This window comes from Falco punctatus, assembly GCF_963210335.1.
Source record: "Falco punctatus genome assembly, chromosome: 1".
Classification (NCBI taxonomy): domain Eukaryota; kingdom Metazoa; phylum Chordata; class Aves; order Falconiformes; family Falconidae; genus Falco; species Falco punctatus.
The window spans coordinates 36,528,737-36,543,624 of NC_137580.1; positions in this window are offsets into that span (position 1 = coordinate 36,528,737).

Genomic DNA, 14,888 nt, shown 5'->3' on the forward strand with positions numbered 1-14,888 from the left:
ACTTGTACACAAAAGCCTAAAATTGTGCTAAATTCTCCTAAATTATGCAGCTAGTCTAAGTCAGACTATATATAATGATGGAGAGGTAAAACCTATAAGCAATGCTTTTCAGGATTGGAACTCCTAACTTGTATAGACCTTTTTTAATCTGCAGCACCAACTGATTAATAATGATTCCTTTTAGTTGGCTTCTCTGGCCCTTATCTGAAATTCAGTATGTATTTTCCATGGCTAGAATAGAATCAACCAATGGAGAAGTCACAGGAAAGTCCCATTAGATTCTTCTCGGTTTTTGAAGGACAGATTTTATCATAAAAATTCTGTTCAGATGGCTGAATGGCATCTATTCCCTGGTCTCACCCATGGCAGAAGCTGACTACTAATGCTCCATGAGCCTTGCTTCATGATCATTAATTTGACACAGCACTCCTCTGAGTTCTATTCCAATTCAAAACTTTTACTAGGGAAGTTTGTGCTCACTGAAGTGAGGATCATAGTTAATTTTAGATTATTTATATCATATCTAGTGAGAAATATATTAATAGCATTACTTTGATTCAGCCCTGATTTTTTTTTTTCCCCCAGAAGCAGATTCTGTTTCATTTTGAAGAGGTTTAATAAAAATTAGTCTGACACATTTATACAAGCAGCACTGAATGTCACAGCATCCCTGATTAAACATTTAGGGTGGCATGTCAAATTCTTGGCAAAGTCTAGAATCACTCCAATTTTCCAGAAGGGATTGGCATATACATAATGTCATCATTTATCACAAAGCTGCTGAGCTGCATTTTTAATGAAAAGGAAATCTTTTACTGGGTCATTCTACACCGTGTATATTTACATAGTATTTAAATAAAGACTAAATTTTAAGGTGAACCATAAACTGACCAACTGACAAAAGTGTAAGTCCTAGAGTCCTACTTAGCATTAAATTTAATGTGTTAATCCTATAAAATAAAGACTCAAAAACATAAATACAGCTTACCATTTATAGATCCAGGAACTAATGATTAAAATATCTTTCATATATTTTTCTTTACAACTGTATCAGGCAAAATAGTGACAACCACAGTAGGGGTAGTGTAATTTCTTCCACTTAAACCCTAACATCACCAATAAACTTCCAAAATTTTCCTCTCATGGATTCGTGTTTTCTGATGAAAAAAATTGGAAATCAGCTTCTGAAGTAAGACAAGCAAAATTAAAAACATTAATGATATTTTAAAGAAAGCTCTTCGTAATTTTTAATCATAAAATCAGCGATGTGATTTGACCATAAAAATTAGTTGGCAGAGAAATATTCATCACTGAATCAAATTCTTCAACTGTTTGGACAGTGTGTCTGATTCAGACAAATATTCAGGCAGTTCAGGCATAACTTTTTTACTCAACATTATTCATTGTCTTTAGCAACAGAAGTAACCTTTTACATACTCCAAAGATGTGGTAAAGTTTTTCCACTTACCCATTTAGATACATGGCCAAGTAACAAAAAAGGACCACTCTCCATATGAGACAGAAAGAATAAGAGTAGGAAAAGAATAGACACTGAGGGCTGCAAAAATATGTGCTTGAAGATACACTGAAGAGTGAAACAATGTATACTAGCAACTTTCAGTAACATATGCCCAGGTTTCCTCAGTAATGTCACAAATTCTTAATTGCCACTTCTCTGAATAATATTTACATTTCACTATTGTACATGAAAAATAATATGTAATATAACCCTTCATTAAAGTGCTTGATTTTCTTATTTAGATCTGCAGGTGGTATTTCTCTTTCAGACAGTCACATAAGAAAACAGATACCTGAATAATTTTGTTAAGTTCAAACTCACATTCAAATCTTATTCTGCACGTACAATACTGTTCATACAAGTCATACTTCAGCTTCAAAACGCATTGACTGCTTTGCTTAAGGTTACATCATCAATTATTAAAATGGCTTTATAGAATTTATGAAAACAGTGCTTTGGAAGACAGAGTGTACAGGCATATCCTTTTGCATGCATCTCAATGGTTCTGGTGCACTCTGACTTCAAAATTGTGTATTTTGCAACTGTTTGTCCACTATTAATTTGCATATAACTATAAAGGGGGGTAAAAGGAACAACAAAACACATCTATCATTTTCACACTGAACAAAGCATCAGAAATGCACTTCAGGTTATCACAAGTTCAGTGGAAGATATCTAGATGGCAGAGTGCATCCATTGCACAGACTGATCTGTAGGAGGAAAGCCCACTGTAACACTTCAGGATCTAAGTTTCCAGCTTATTCCTGGAAATTCCCAGAGAAGAGAGCATCTTTTCATTTGCTTGAACATTTTGCTAGTACAACACAGGCATTTCTGCTAATATAGAACAGCCTTAGGCATATTTGTCATGAATAAACATAATGGATGAGTTCCAAACATCTCTTATTTTGTTTTAGTTGTGGGAATGCACTTATGTGTACTAGCAAGGGGAGACTTGTATAAACATAAAGAAGAAATTGAAATAATATTTCATACCCCCTTGAAACAATATCAGTCCTGTGGACTTTGTTGGGTTCCAGAACTAATGCTTCAGGTACTAATGCAGGAACTGATCTCAGAAAAGCCTCCCATTAATTTCCCTTGTATTCCCTTCTATCTGTCAGCTTTGTTGCTTTTCTCCTACAGTGAATGCTGGTTTTATCACATATAAATGTGCAATGCCACACCAAGACTCTGGTAAGATGCATTTATTCCACTGATAATCATCTCGAAAGAAGGACTTTTAGTATCATGGAAGACTCAAAAAAATAATAATGATAAAAATATCCCAGTTAGTTCAAATAGCCCATTCTCCCTTAAAACCTTTAGAGCCTACAGGAATGTCTGCGTACACTTTGGACACACAGGTTAGAAATGCAGTCTCAATGGAGAGAAAAAGTTCCCTTCTAAAGGAGTTTCTAGTGTGTGCTGAAGCAGGTTTTAAATGGAGCTTGAAATCTGACTGTTTTGTAGAACACTTTTCAGGGCTGTGGCAAGAAAAATTTGGCTTATACAAAAAAGAAGTCGCCAAATTTTCTTCCACCTAGAGTCACACTGTTGCCAGTCTTTATAGAACTCAACTGTCCTTGTGGCTGATGTTTCTGTGTCTGGAAATATGTAGGTTAAGAGTTCCAGGACTGGACTCAGGCAGAGTTATGTTTAGGGTTGACCATCTAAGAAGAGAAGAAATAAGGACAAACAACAGCGAAAAAGAGCCCACAAGCTTTTTGCTAAATTAAGAGGTCAAACATCTGTAGTGGTAATACTGATCATCTACAGAGCTGGAAGATAAATCCTTTCCTCACTCAGGTACCACAAGCTATTGCAAATACAATTCAGGTCACCTCTTTCCAAGATACTGTTACTGCAATGTAGTTCCCTTTCGCCAGCAAATGCTAAATCCCTAACTGACGCATTCTGCATTAATTGTGTAATGCCACAGCATCACTAGGTTTGATCTGCAACACACCAAAGCAGTTACAACTACCAGTAGCCATATGCTGTAATAGAGAAGTAGATATTATCCACAACTGCGCACCATACAACTTGCACGTTACCTGATATAACTCTGATGGAGCAACGCTGATAGCACAGCTGTATCCTCTTCCTTTCTACCAGTCTTCCAGAGTATTCCTAATGGAAAGTGAGCAGGTAGGCCTACTTGCTTTGTTTGTCTCATAAGAGCAATTTGACATCTAAGGTGGGGGAAAAAAGGTGTAAATTAAGAAAATACAAAACCACTGTAGTCAGTGTAAACCCACCAGGTGCACAGGCTAGGGATCTATTCACAATGCATATATCCATCACAATACAATATGTGCATTCCTGTGAGGTGTCTCTTAGGAAATGCATCCCAGGTATTTCATGTTCCCTGTTTGTCTCAAAGTTTTAAGTTAGTAAGATGTCCAATCCAGTTGCAGAGTCTCCCCACTTAATGAACTATTGCTGTGCTTCCTGAAAATCAGATCTTCACAGAGCATGAAAGATACAGATTAGCTGGGAGAGTGAACTCATTGGAGAGCTGTGGAATAAAATTCTTAAAGAATGCAGGTTTAATGTAAAGCAAATCAACAAAACTCATTCAGCTGGAAACTTTGATGTTTGTTCAACAATGCACTTGTATAATTGAATTTTTGAGATTAAAACTAACAGCAATATTTACGATTCCCCAAGAAAGGAAAATCTCAAATTTTGACACACTTTAATATCGCATCTGCAAATACGATGTTTAATAGATTAACTTCCTTTCAAGCAAACTGAAAACAGACCTTTTACTTCCTAACAATGTTTTACTATCACTCCCTAAGAAACCTCCATTATCAAAACTAAAATGACTCCTATCAGCTATTTCATCCTGATAATTTCCTTCCCCCCCAGTTTTATGTTATAGTATATACAGAGGCATAAGGCTCTGTATGCAACATACCAAACAAAGAAACAATGGCTAATGCAGTTGTTCCACCATATAAATATTTCCAGTAATGTATCCATGAAAAATAGGAAACATTTAATTATGCTGCTGTACAGCTGCTGCAGGAATATTTTATCCAACAGAAATGATGTGCACAATGATGGCCTAGTGAAGTTAAATACTGTAAAAAAAAAATAATTCATAGTAGAAAGTTTATGAATTTTCATTTTCTCTTTTAAAAAGACTGCAGCAGAAAAACACAAAATCTATGTTATGAAATAATTCATTTTTCAGTGCTATTAATTCAGTTTACTCTGGCATGAATACTGATGCTTTGCAGAGCACAATATAGCTCAGACTAGCCATTTCAAGGGTGACGATGGGAGCGATTTCATTTATTAGATTTCTCCTGTTTCCTGTAATATCTCTTTTGGTAAGAAGGATCATTTAGGCTTTGTTTCACATCAGGGCTTTTTACTCTTAGTCTTCATTACTGATGAAAATCTAGAGATCAACAGCATATTCATTTAATATACTATAGAATAATTCATGCCTGAAAGAGTAAAGGAAAAGGAAAAAAAAGAAAAAGCAAGCCTCCATACTAAAAAGGGACATTAGTCATTTCCCTCTGTCATTTTTTCTGCAGCTTATGTTCTGTGTTTTGAAAATCATTACATCTAAACCAGCTGAAACTGTAGAACTAATGTAACAGGTCAGGGAGAACAACCAAAACAGGGTCAGAGAATCTGAACACACACTACCAGATCAGTCAGCCTTGTGCCTCATCACTTATTCTTCATTTTATCATGCTAGCTTATCAATATCACTGCTAATAAGAAATACTATCCTCTATATGCTTTCAGAGAACTTTGCTGCAGAAAGGTAAGAACTGGAAGTTTCAGATACAAAAAGAGTAAGGCATTTACTCGAAGCAAATGTTTTTACAAGGACTGTAATAAGAGGATATCATAGAATGACTATTCATGTCACAGGAAGCAAGAAGAGTAGCAATGAAAAACAAACCAGTAATGCAAAGCAAGAGAAGATAAAGGACAACAGGTAGTTATTACTCTAGACGTGAGGTGAGACCTTTTATTAAAAAATATGGAAAAAAGGGCTTGAATTTGATTCTACAAGAGATAGGAGGGCAAAAACCCTGGAGCTGAACAGAAAGAGAGAAGCATGGGAGAAGACAACATACCAAGTATTCAAATTTTAGATGCAAAGGAAGAAGAGACACATTATCTGCAAGGATATGAACAGAAAGGAGGAAAGAATGGCTTTTCATGAAAAAATGGAAAGGCGGCTTACTGAGATGCAAACTAGAATAGAGAGGAGTCAAGAATGACACTGAGTGGATTAGCCAGAGCAAAGAAAACAATGAAGCTCATGAATAAAAAATACCGGTCATTGATCTAGTCCTACTGTATACCTTTTGTCATCTTTCAACAACAACATCAGAGCTGCAGCTGTGTAACTTCCAAATGCAAAATGTTACCATTGATTTCTTGAATTTGCACCATTTGCACCATCTTGAATTTGTATTGAAAAAGATGCTACTTACACTGTCTTTAAAGCAGTTTAGAGAATAGATACATAACATTTTCTATAATAGCACCTAAGGACTGATATATGCAATAAATTTTTATGGAATTATCTCCATCTCACTGGCACAAAAATAGTACTTAATAAAGATATATTTATTTCTCCAAACTTACAGAGTATTTATCTACAAACCTCAGAACCCAATACAAATATTTCTGGAGCAGTCTTATCATGTATCTGTTTCTGTGATTCACTGATTTTTTTTGGAATGCATTGCCTGGTCTTAAATGTAATAAAGAATGAAAGAAAAATGCTATTCTAAAGGTCAAATATCTAAACTAAAAAAGAAGATTTTTAGAGACTGGAATTATACCCAGACATATTAAAAATATATATACATTTTGAGCTGACAGCTACATACTGTAAAGAAAACTGTCATATTTAGAGTGAGCTTCAGCAGAGATTAAAAAAAAAATTATTAAAATTACCAGAAAAATCCCCAAACTATAAACCCATTTACTTGTAAAACCATTAACATATTTTGTAGGTTTAGGAGTATTTCTGATGAGATGTTTTTTCTGAGTACTTTTCATATGCTTTTCCAAATTGTTTTGAAATATAAAATTTACATACTCCTTTTTGTTAATAACATATAAAACATATGTTTTGTTAATAACATATAAAAACAGAGAGCTCCTGACATCTAACTAGTAGCATTCAACTAGTAGCCCTGCTTTCCTGGGGATGGCTGAACACCTGCCTGCCCATCGGAAGTAGTGAATGAATTCTTTGCTTGGCTTGTGTGTGTGGCTTTTGCTTTACTTATTAAATTGTTCTTATCTCAACCCTTGAGTTTTACATTTCTTTGCAATTCTCCTCCCTGTTTCTCTGGGTGAGGGGGAGTGAGTGAGCAGCTGCATGGTACTTGGTTGCCGGCTGGGGTTAAACCACAGTATTGACATATGACCCTGATATGTAGACACACTGAATAGGAGCACAGAATCATGAAATGGATTGGGTTGGAAAGGACCTTAAAGATCATCCAGATCCAATCCCCTACAGGGACACCTACTGTTAGACCAGGCTGCTCAAAGCCCCGTCCAGCCTGGCCTGGGACACTGCCAGGGATGGGGCATCCACAGCTTCCCTGGGCAGCCTGTGCCAGCGCCTCGCCACCCTCACAGTAAAGAATGTCTTCCTAATATTGAATCTAAATCTACCCACTTTCATTTTAAAGCCATTCCCCCTTGTCCTATCGTGACATTTCCTTGTAAAAAAATCCCTCTCCAGCTTTTATTGTAGGCCCCTGTTAGCAGAAGTCAGCAGGAGCTTTGCTTTAAGCTACTGTACCGTTGAGCTATTTCTATAATGGTGAATACTCTGGAAAGCAGGTCATGGGTTGCTCAGTTTGCCAACCAGACTGAATGGTATTTTGACCTTAATCTCCATGTATGACAATATATGATCGTATGTCACCTTCTCATTTTGCAAGGCAATCTGAAAATAAATATTTTTGAAACAAATAAAGTAGGGATGTTTGCCATAGAAAAGCGAAGAAAATATTGGAAATTCTGGAGTTGGAATAGGTTGATAGCATGTAAATGAAACTAGAGAAAAACAAAAAATTATTCACAACTTCATCTGTTGAATCCAATTCCATTTTAAGCCTTTGAATCTCTTCAGGAAAAGCAAATTACAAAAAAAATATGCCCTGGGCATTTTTATAATGTGAAGGTGGATTGAATGATTAAAAATCTAGATGTTTTTTTCCTTCCTGAAGTTCGAAATTAATGTATGACACATCAATGAACAAACAAAAAGACAGGAAAAAAAATCCCAATCCAACTGTCTCTTCCTAGGACGGGAGTATATAAAAAGAGAACTGACTTTTATTCTTCTACCTGCTCTCTAGAGCATAATAGCTGGAAGACCTTTGATCTTTATTTAACTACTGCTTATTCATCCATATTTTAACATAGTCTAACTATGCAAGTATAGGACTTCGGTTAACTTTGTTAACTAATATTGCCTATAGTTATGGTTGTTAGAAATTAAATATGCATCAGATTCAACATGTCCCTTAAAATGACACGTTTATTCCTGATTCCTATAGTAATGAATGTGAATTAAACATATTTTTTCCTCTGTAGCAATTCTGCTCGTCTTTTAGATCTAGACTCGGAGAAAGTTTTGTGCCTATCTGTCACTATGAACAGCTTTGCTTCTCTTCAAAAGAAAGACAGGTTCCCTTAATTTTGTTTCTCCTGTTGCTTTTACCTTCTCTTGCTGTTATAATTGCCATCATGATACACAAGATCCTTTTCTTCGGTGAGCTGGGAAATAGAGACTGCCATTAAATGTTATTTCATGACTCAGTTTACTGAGTAGAGTATGAAGCTTACCTGCTACTCTTCAGCTAGCAGCTTTTGGAACTGCAGGAATCTGAGCAGGATCATTCTTGCTCACTGCTTTGAGCTCCAAAAGCTTCAAAAATTTCAGACACAACATGATGTTTGGTTAAAATCAACAACTGTTGCCCATTCTTGTCAACAAATTAAGATATTGTTTTCCAAGGCTTTTGGCAGAGCAGATTAAATTTAAATCAGCAAGGAAATCCCACATTACTTGAAACAGATAAAATACTGCATTTCACTCCAGTCCCAGGGCAGATGATAGCATTTCTATGATGTGTGCAAACCACTGCTCTGTACTCATACCGTGAATTTGCTTCAAAAACAGTCATATGAAAGGCAAATACAAAACTGACAAAGCTGCAACTCAAAATTAATTAGGTCATTAGTTCATAAACCCAAAGGAGAGCTTAATTAGATATGAATTATCTAATAATTGTAAGTATCTCTGATGTACATTTGTTTGGACACCTATTATTAAGGGTCCCTATCACTGTTCCAACCTTACAGCTAAATTCAGGAACAACCCCTCCGAGTCTTGTGCTGGCTTCCAGCTATCTACAGACTGTATTCAAATTCTTAGCTGTTAATGTGAATGTCAACAAAGCATAGTTCTCTGTAAAAAAATTCTGGCAAAGTTTTAGTAGCTGTATTTTTGGTTTTCAAGTATGTTTGGTTTGAATAAGTCTGACCCTGCAAACTTTAGTTGTCTTGCAATGTCAGGCACTCGCTCCTGTCACTAATTATTTTGGTTTATATAAATACCTTTTCATTCTGACACCAGACAAAAAATTTGACTATGTCTATGCTAAATATTCCCAGGCATAGCAAAGTTTCACCTTCCTTTTAGTTTCCACCACTTCTCTGTCTGACATAAAATCTAACTTCAAACCTAGAACACTGTCAAATTTCAACACAGTAGGTATAAATATAAAATTATAAAATATGCATAATAGCTTCTGTGTAGTCAGATAATAAATTTCTTCCTGTTAGGCTCTGAATTTACCTTATTCAGGATCTCGATATGTCAGCAGAAGGAGGAACTCACAAGTTATCCTTCTAGGAAGAGTAAGCAATACATGCAAGCTCTGCATTTAGATTAAAAAATTACTTGGATAAATAAAGGTAGAAATCTACCTCTATGTTTATGATACATATCTTTTGTTAATTAATTAATTAATGTCTGATTTTCAGCACTCAGAATTGCTACGTGAGGAAAATATGTTTGTTCTATTTAGTATCAAACAAAGATTTGTGAACTGAGATGAATGTTTGAAAACATTAAATGAAGTGTTTTTTTCCTACAGGTACCAAGAAATGTAATTCAATTTTTCTCAAAAGGCATTTTTATGAATAGATTAGACAAGCACTTGTGACTACAGCAGGTAGGCATAAAAGATCTTTCAGGGTCTCCAACAACAATCGATTTTTCTGTTTCTGATTTTACATATACCTTAGATTGAAATTTTAACCTCTTTTTCATCTTCAGGACAGTTATTGTGTTGTAATCAAGTAATCACCTCAAAGGCGGTGCTTGAACAGAAAGTTTCTCATGGTATGTGTAGCACTGTGGACAGTCATATCAAGTGCCTGCATTAGACCACTGCATTATATTCTACTGCACTGCAAATTTAAAGGAGAAAAAGTGAGGCTGAAAAGACAAAAAATAGGATAGTTTCCCTTAAACTCAGATGAGATGTTATGAAGAAATAATCAAGATGGAACTTATTTGAACTTCTCTGTCTAAATCAATAGAGAAGTAGCCTGTCTTTGCAGTGATAAGACAGGAAGATTCAGCCTTTCTATTGGGCTCAAGGTAGAAGTCAGAGCTTGACGTATAATAAAAATTATCTCTTAGCTCTTTCTAGCTCTTTTTTTTTTATGCCCCCCCCCCCCCCCGAGGTGAAGCTTCAATCAATGGTCTCAGAGCTTCAGATTATCTGTCAGACAGAGAAAAGCTGTCTCAAGCAGCAAGGACCTCTAATCAAATATTGACATATGAGATGTTCTGGGTGATAAAAATAGATTTAAAATCCAAAGTGACATTTTTGGATTAGAATCATAGCCTAACTGTTAAAGTCATGATGTAAGATAAATGCTACAGTCTAAACCTTCCAATAAATTTATTACCTTTCCTAAATATAATGAATATGAGTTCCCTACTTAAGGCAAGGTCAACCCCCCACAAATTAACCTAAATAGCTTCATATTTTCCTCTAGATTGATAAAAAGACATTGTGCTTAACGATATAAACAACTTCTACTTGATTCAAAAATGTTACAAGTTTGAGAGACATATAGAGAATAGGAAATACTGGTAGAAATGGCCATATTATACAACATTTAACTAGTATATCTGTAACTGAACCCATGGCAACAGTGCAGTATTTAACAGCTCACCTGAAGAGATGCCTATAACTAGAAAATGTCAATCAGCTTCAAAACGCAGTTAGAACTTCACTAAACTAATGCAGTAAATTTAACATGCTGTAGGAGTATGTTAGGTAGCAAGCAGAGAAGAAACTACATCTCAACCAGAAAAAAACTGCCACCAGCTAACTACCAAAAAAATCAATAAGAATGAAAATAATTATATCCACTCAGAATTAGGTAGCTTTGATATAAATCCACAGCTTGAACTGATGGGCGCACAGTTCATGGGTCACAGCATAAATCTACTAGCAGATTCTATTGGAGGAGAAAAGAAAAAAAGAGAAGCATTTTTTTTTCTCCTGAATAACTTCAGTATTGAATCAGTGATTTAAATTAATATAAAAATGTTACCCTCAACATGGCAATGATGACCTTGGTGCTGCTTTGTTATATGAGTATTTAAGCCTGTGCATTAATTGACTTCCTAAAAACAGAGAATACTTTAAAAGGAAGAAAAAAAATTAAAAGGGCAAAACCCCCATATACCTAATTTTCCTCATATTTGGCTTTGGGTTCCTGAAGGCCACAGCCACTACCAAAGTGGAGTTCATAAAATCTTCTGCAGTGTAGGAATCCAGGAGAGATGGAGAAGGAAGATACCAAGCTATCAGTTTTGTACAGATACATCACACCTAGCCCAGGAAATGTCCTTCCCAGCAGGACAATGACAAGCAATCATCATCTGAACAATGCAATATCAGCCAAGGTTAACATAGAAGAAAAAAAGTGAGTGTTGAAGAAAGGAGGTAGTTTATTCCCAGAATGGAGACATGGTCAAATGTGTGGTGCAGACAGCCCAAACAGTGCAGTAAATGGAGGACTTACAATAGACACACAGTAACGACAACCAATTAGGAGGTGTATGACACAACATACATCCCAAAATATCTTGCTTGCTATTTGATGTACATCTCAATTACCAGTATACAGGGGAACTGAGAAATGCATAGATTTTTGTGACTGAGTTTATAAGTACTGCTAGAAGAAAAGAGAGCAACAACAAGGAATTTCAGGGTAAGGCAGATGGATGAGAAAGGTGTGCTCTGGAATCATGGCACAAAAGTCAATTCAGATCAGTATCTTGAGGCCATACTTACCTGGCCAATACTAAGGCTAAAATCCAACTATGATTCAGTACAGCTTTTATAAAACGTTTTGGGTTTATACACTGAATACATTACAGAACACATGGAAACAAAGTGGAACTTTATTTTGGATCGATGAAGTATTTTCAAAGCACTGTGGTCATGTAATCTAATTTACATGAGAATTTAACAGTAGACTAACTTTTCTTTAAACTGTTAAAATCGTATGCAAAATAGACATCCACATTTTCATGCAATGATGTGCTTACTCAAACTCAGTATCTGTGAATCTAGGATATAATAGAATGAACTTGATCTTTTCAATTAAAAAAAAAATAATGTTTTGAACAAGACATCATGCAAGCAATCAAGAAATATAATATTCCAAACAATTATTTGATATTTTATTTGATAGTTTAAATCAAATATATGTACCCATTTTATGTGTATAAAAATACATGAAGAATGAAGTCACAACTATATAAGCAATAATTTAAATGAAAGATTATTTCAGTTAGAGTACAATCAAAAGAGTATAATGAAAATCGTCAGAGTTGAACTAATACAAAGCAATGAACCGCTAAATAAACTGCATAATTACTACATCCTGATCTTATTGCTATTATTCTATAGTTTCAATTTTTATAGTTTTCTTCTAACTAGTTACAGTTACAGTCCAAGGTACACCATTTATAAAATAAGATGTCATATAAGCTGGAATATTATTTGTCTTCACCTGAAAGCATATACATTTCTTTCACATACATTCAAATTCCAAAGACATTTCTATCACTGACTTCAACTCACTCAACAGTTTTGATATTTTACTCAAGATTTGTTTATATTCAGAGATACTAGCAATCACATTTCTCCAGCATTATTTTATATTTCTTCCCAAACCACATATGTTACCTGTTTAATTAGCAGGGTCCGTTTTATTAAGGTTTGTGTCTTCAGGTAAATGCTAACAATGTAAATTCCTCTCAACTGTAGAAATTGTCCATATGCTGCGCGAAACTCAGAATTAGATTTTACATAAGGAAAATTTTGTAAGCTTTTAAAATATCACCACAGTTTGGAAGGCTCTTCAGTAATAACCCCACACAGGCAGGTTTATTTAGTCCCAAAACAATACTGTGTCCGCTGTCTCCCAACCTCACTTTATTACTGGACTCTGCAGACCAGCAAGCTCCAACGTTTCATTACACTGACTTGCGTGATGCACTGGCTTCTCACTGCACAGTGTATACAGGTGATTGACAGCCAAGTTTGACACCTGTCCTAAACGGGATGGCTACCCTCTGCTTATTGACATTATCCAAATCCTCACCAGTGGGTTTCAGCTGGAAGATGTCCAGGTAGCTGCTTGTATTCCCGTTCAAACAGGTGAGCAAACTAAAACCTAGCTCCTTTGTGTGGACGATGAGGCTGAGGTGAGTTATAACTCAAGTAAGGTGTCTAGTTCGTTGTGCAGTGGAAACATGCTACTAAATATCAGCATCAATTTGAAAACCACTTGCAAACACTGTGAATTTTTGTCACTGCAGCTAAAGAAACTGGAGCTGTTTTTAACTTACATCCTGACAGATAGCAGAGTGGAGTAAGGTAAACAAACAGAAGCAGATTTTTAGCTTTCTTTTAAAAACAAACGAAACAAAACACTCTTTTCATACCTTCATGTCTTCCAATCAAAAAATTAATTAAGTGGTAATTTAAATTGACATAGATAAATAGTGAAAAGATTGCAAGGATAGTTACCTAATTAAAAATGAGGCTTATTTTATAAGCCAGACTTCAGTTTAAGTGAATCCAAATCAATTAGAATTGTCTGTTTCCTGCATTTATATAAGGCTCTGGATGCATCTGACAAGCTCTTTACTTAGAGTCTCCAAGTACAGCTTATTATCTGATATAGCTATTGGCCATATTGTTTCAAGAAATTTTAAGCAGAACACTCCATTAACCATCATGAAATGATCTGTTAAAGAAAAAAACCTTTGTGCCATATGACTGTACCTTTCAAGAAGACTTGGAGATAATCATGTATATATTCTTGTTGGATAACACAAATACTTACAGTATCTCCGGTGTCAGTTTAGCAATTTCTGCTACACAGTGTTATTTTTTCACCTTCAAAGAGAAAAAAACAACACATCTGAATGGTGACACAGCCATGGTTTAAACTTTCATAAGTTAACGCAGTTCTTGGGTTAAATTTTTCCTTGTATAAGCACAGGTAAACAATGGTACTGCCCTTCTATGAGCAACTGAAATTCTTTCTAATTAGACTACCAACCAAATAGTTTCATTTTCTTTTTTCCTTCTTTCTGTTTTTTTTTTTTTTGTATGTTTGTTTCTTTTTTAAGAATAACATTAATATGACAGAAGTCAGAAGTTCAACAAAGACAACAACAAAATTAAATTTTACCATAGTTTTTTAACATTTGGAAATGCTGTTCCCACAGATACAGCATGTGTCAAAACACCAGGGTACCCAGAGCTCTGATTGGCTGACAGTGATTTATTATAAGCAATAATTCTGCATTCCTAGCAGTTGCTGGGGCAAGGCTGTGCTTGAGGTCTGGCCACATAGATGTTGGAATTGATGGAGCAGCAGCTCATGCTGCTGCAAACAGCTGGGGGTGCTTAACTTATTTTTCTCTACAGAACTTTTGGATTTCATTTTTTTCTGGCAATTATGGAATACAATAAAAGGGAGAATGGTGAATTAAGAGAAATGGAGCTATGTAAAGCAAGAAAATCTAGACCTAGGTCAACAAAATATGCTCTGCTGATAAATACAGGTAGATTTATTTCTATATTTCATGCTGGTTCACCTGTTCTTTTCTTCCTCCAAAATGCTTTATTTGAAGTCAGTAACATTAAAGAGAGCTGCAAACATGTCTGCAAAATACACCAGGCAGCATGATACAGACCTTTAACCTCTTGCTGATCAAGTCTACCTCAAAACCAGGAGGAAAATA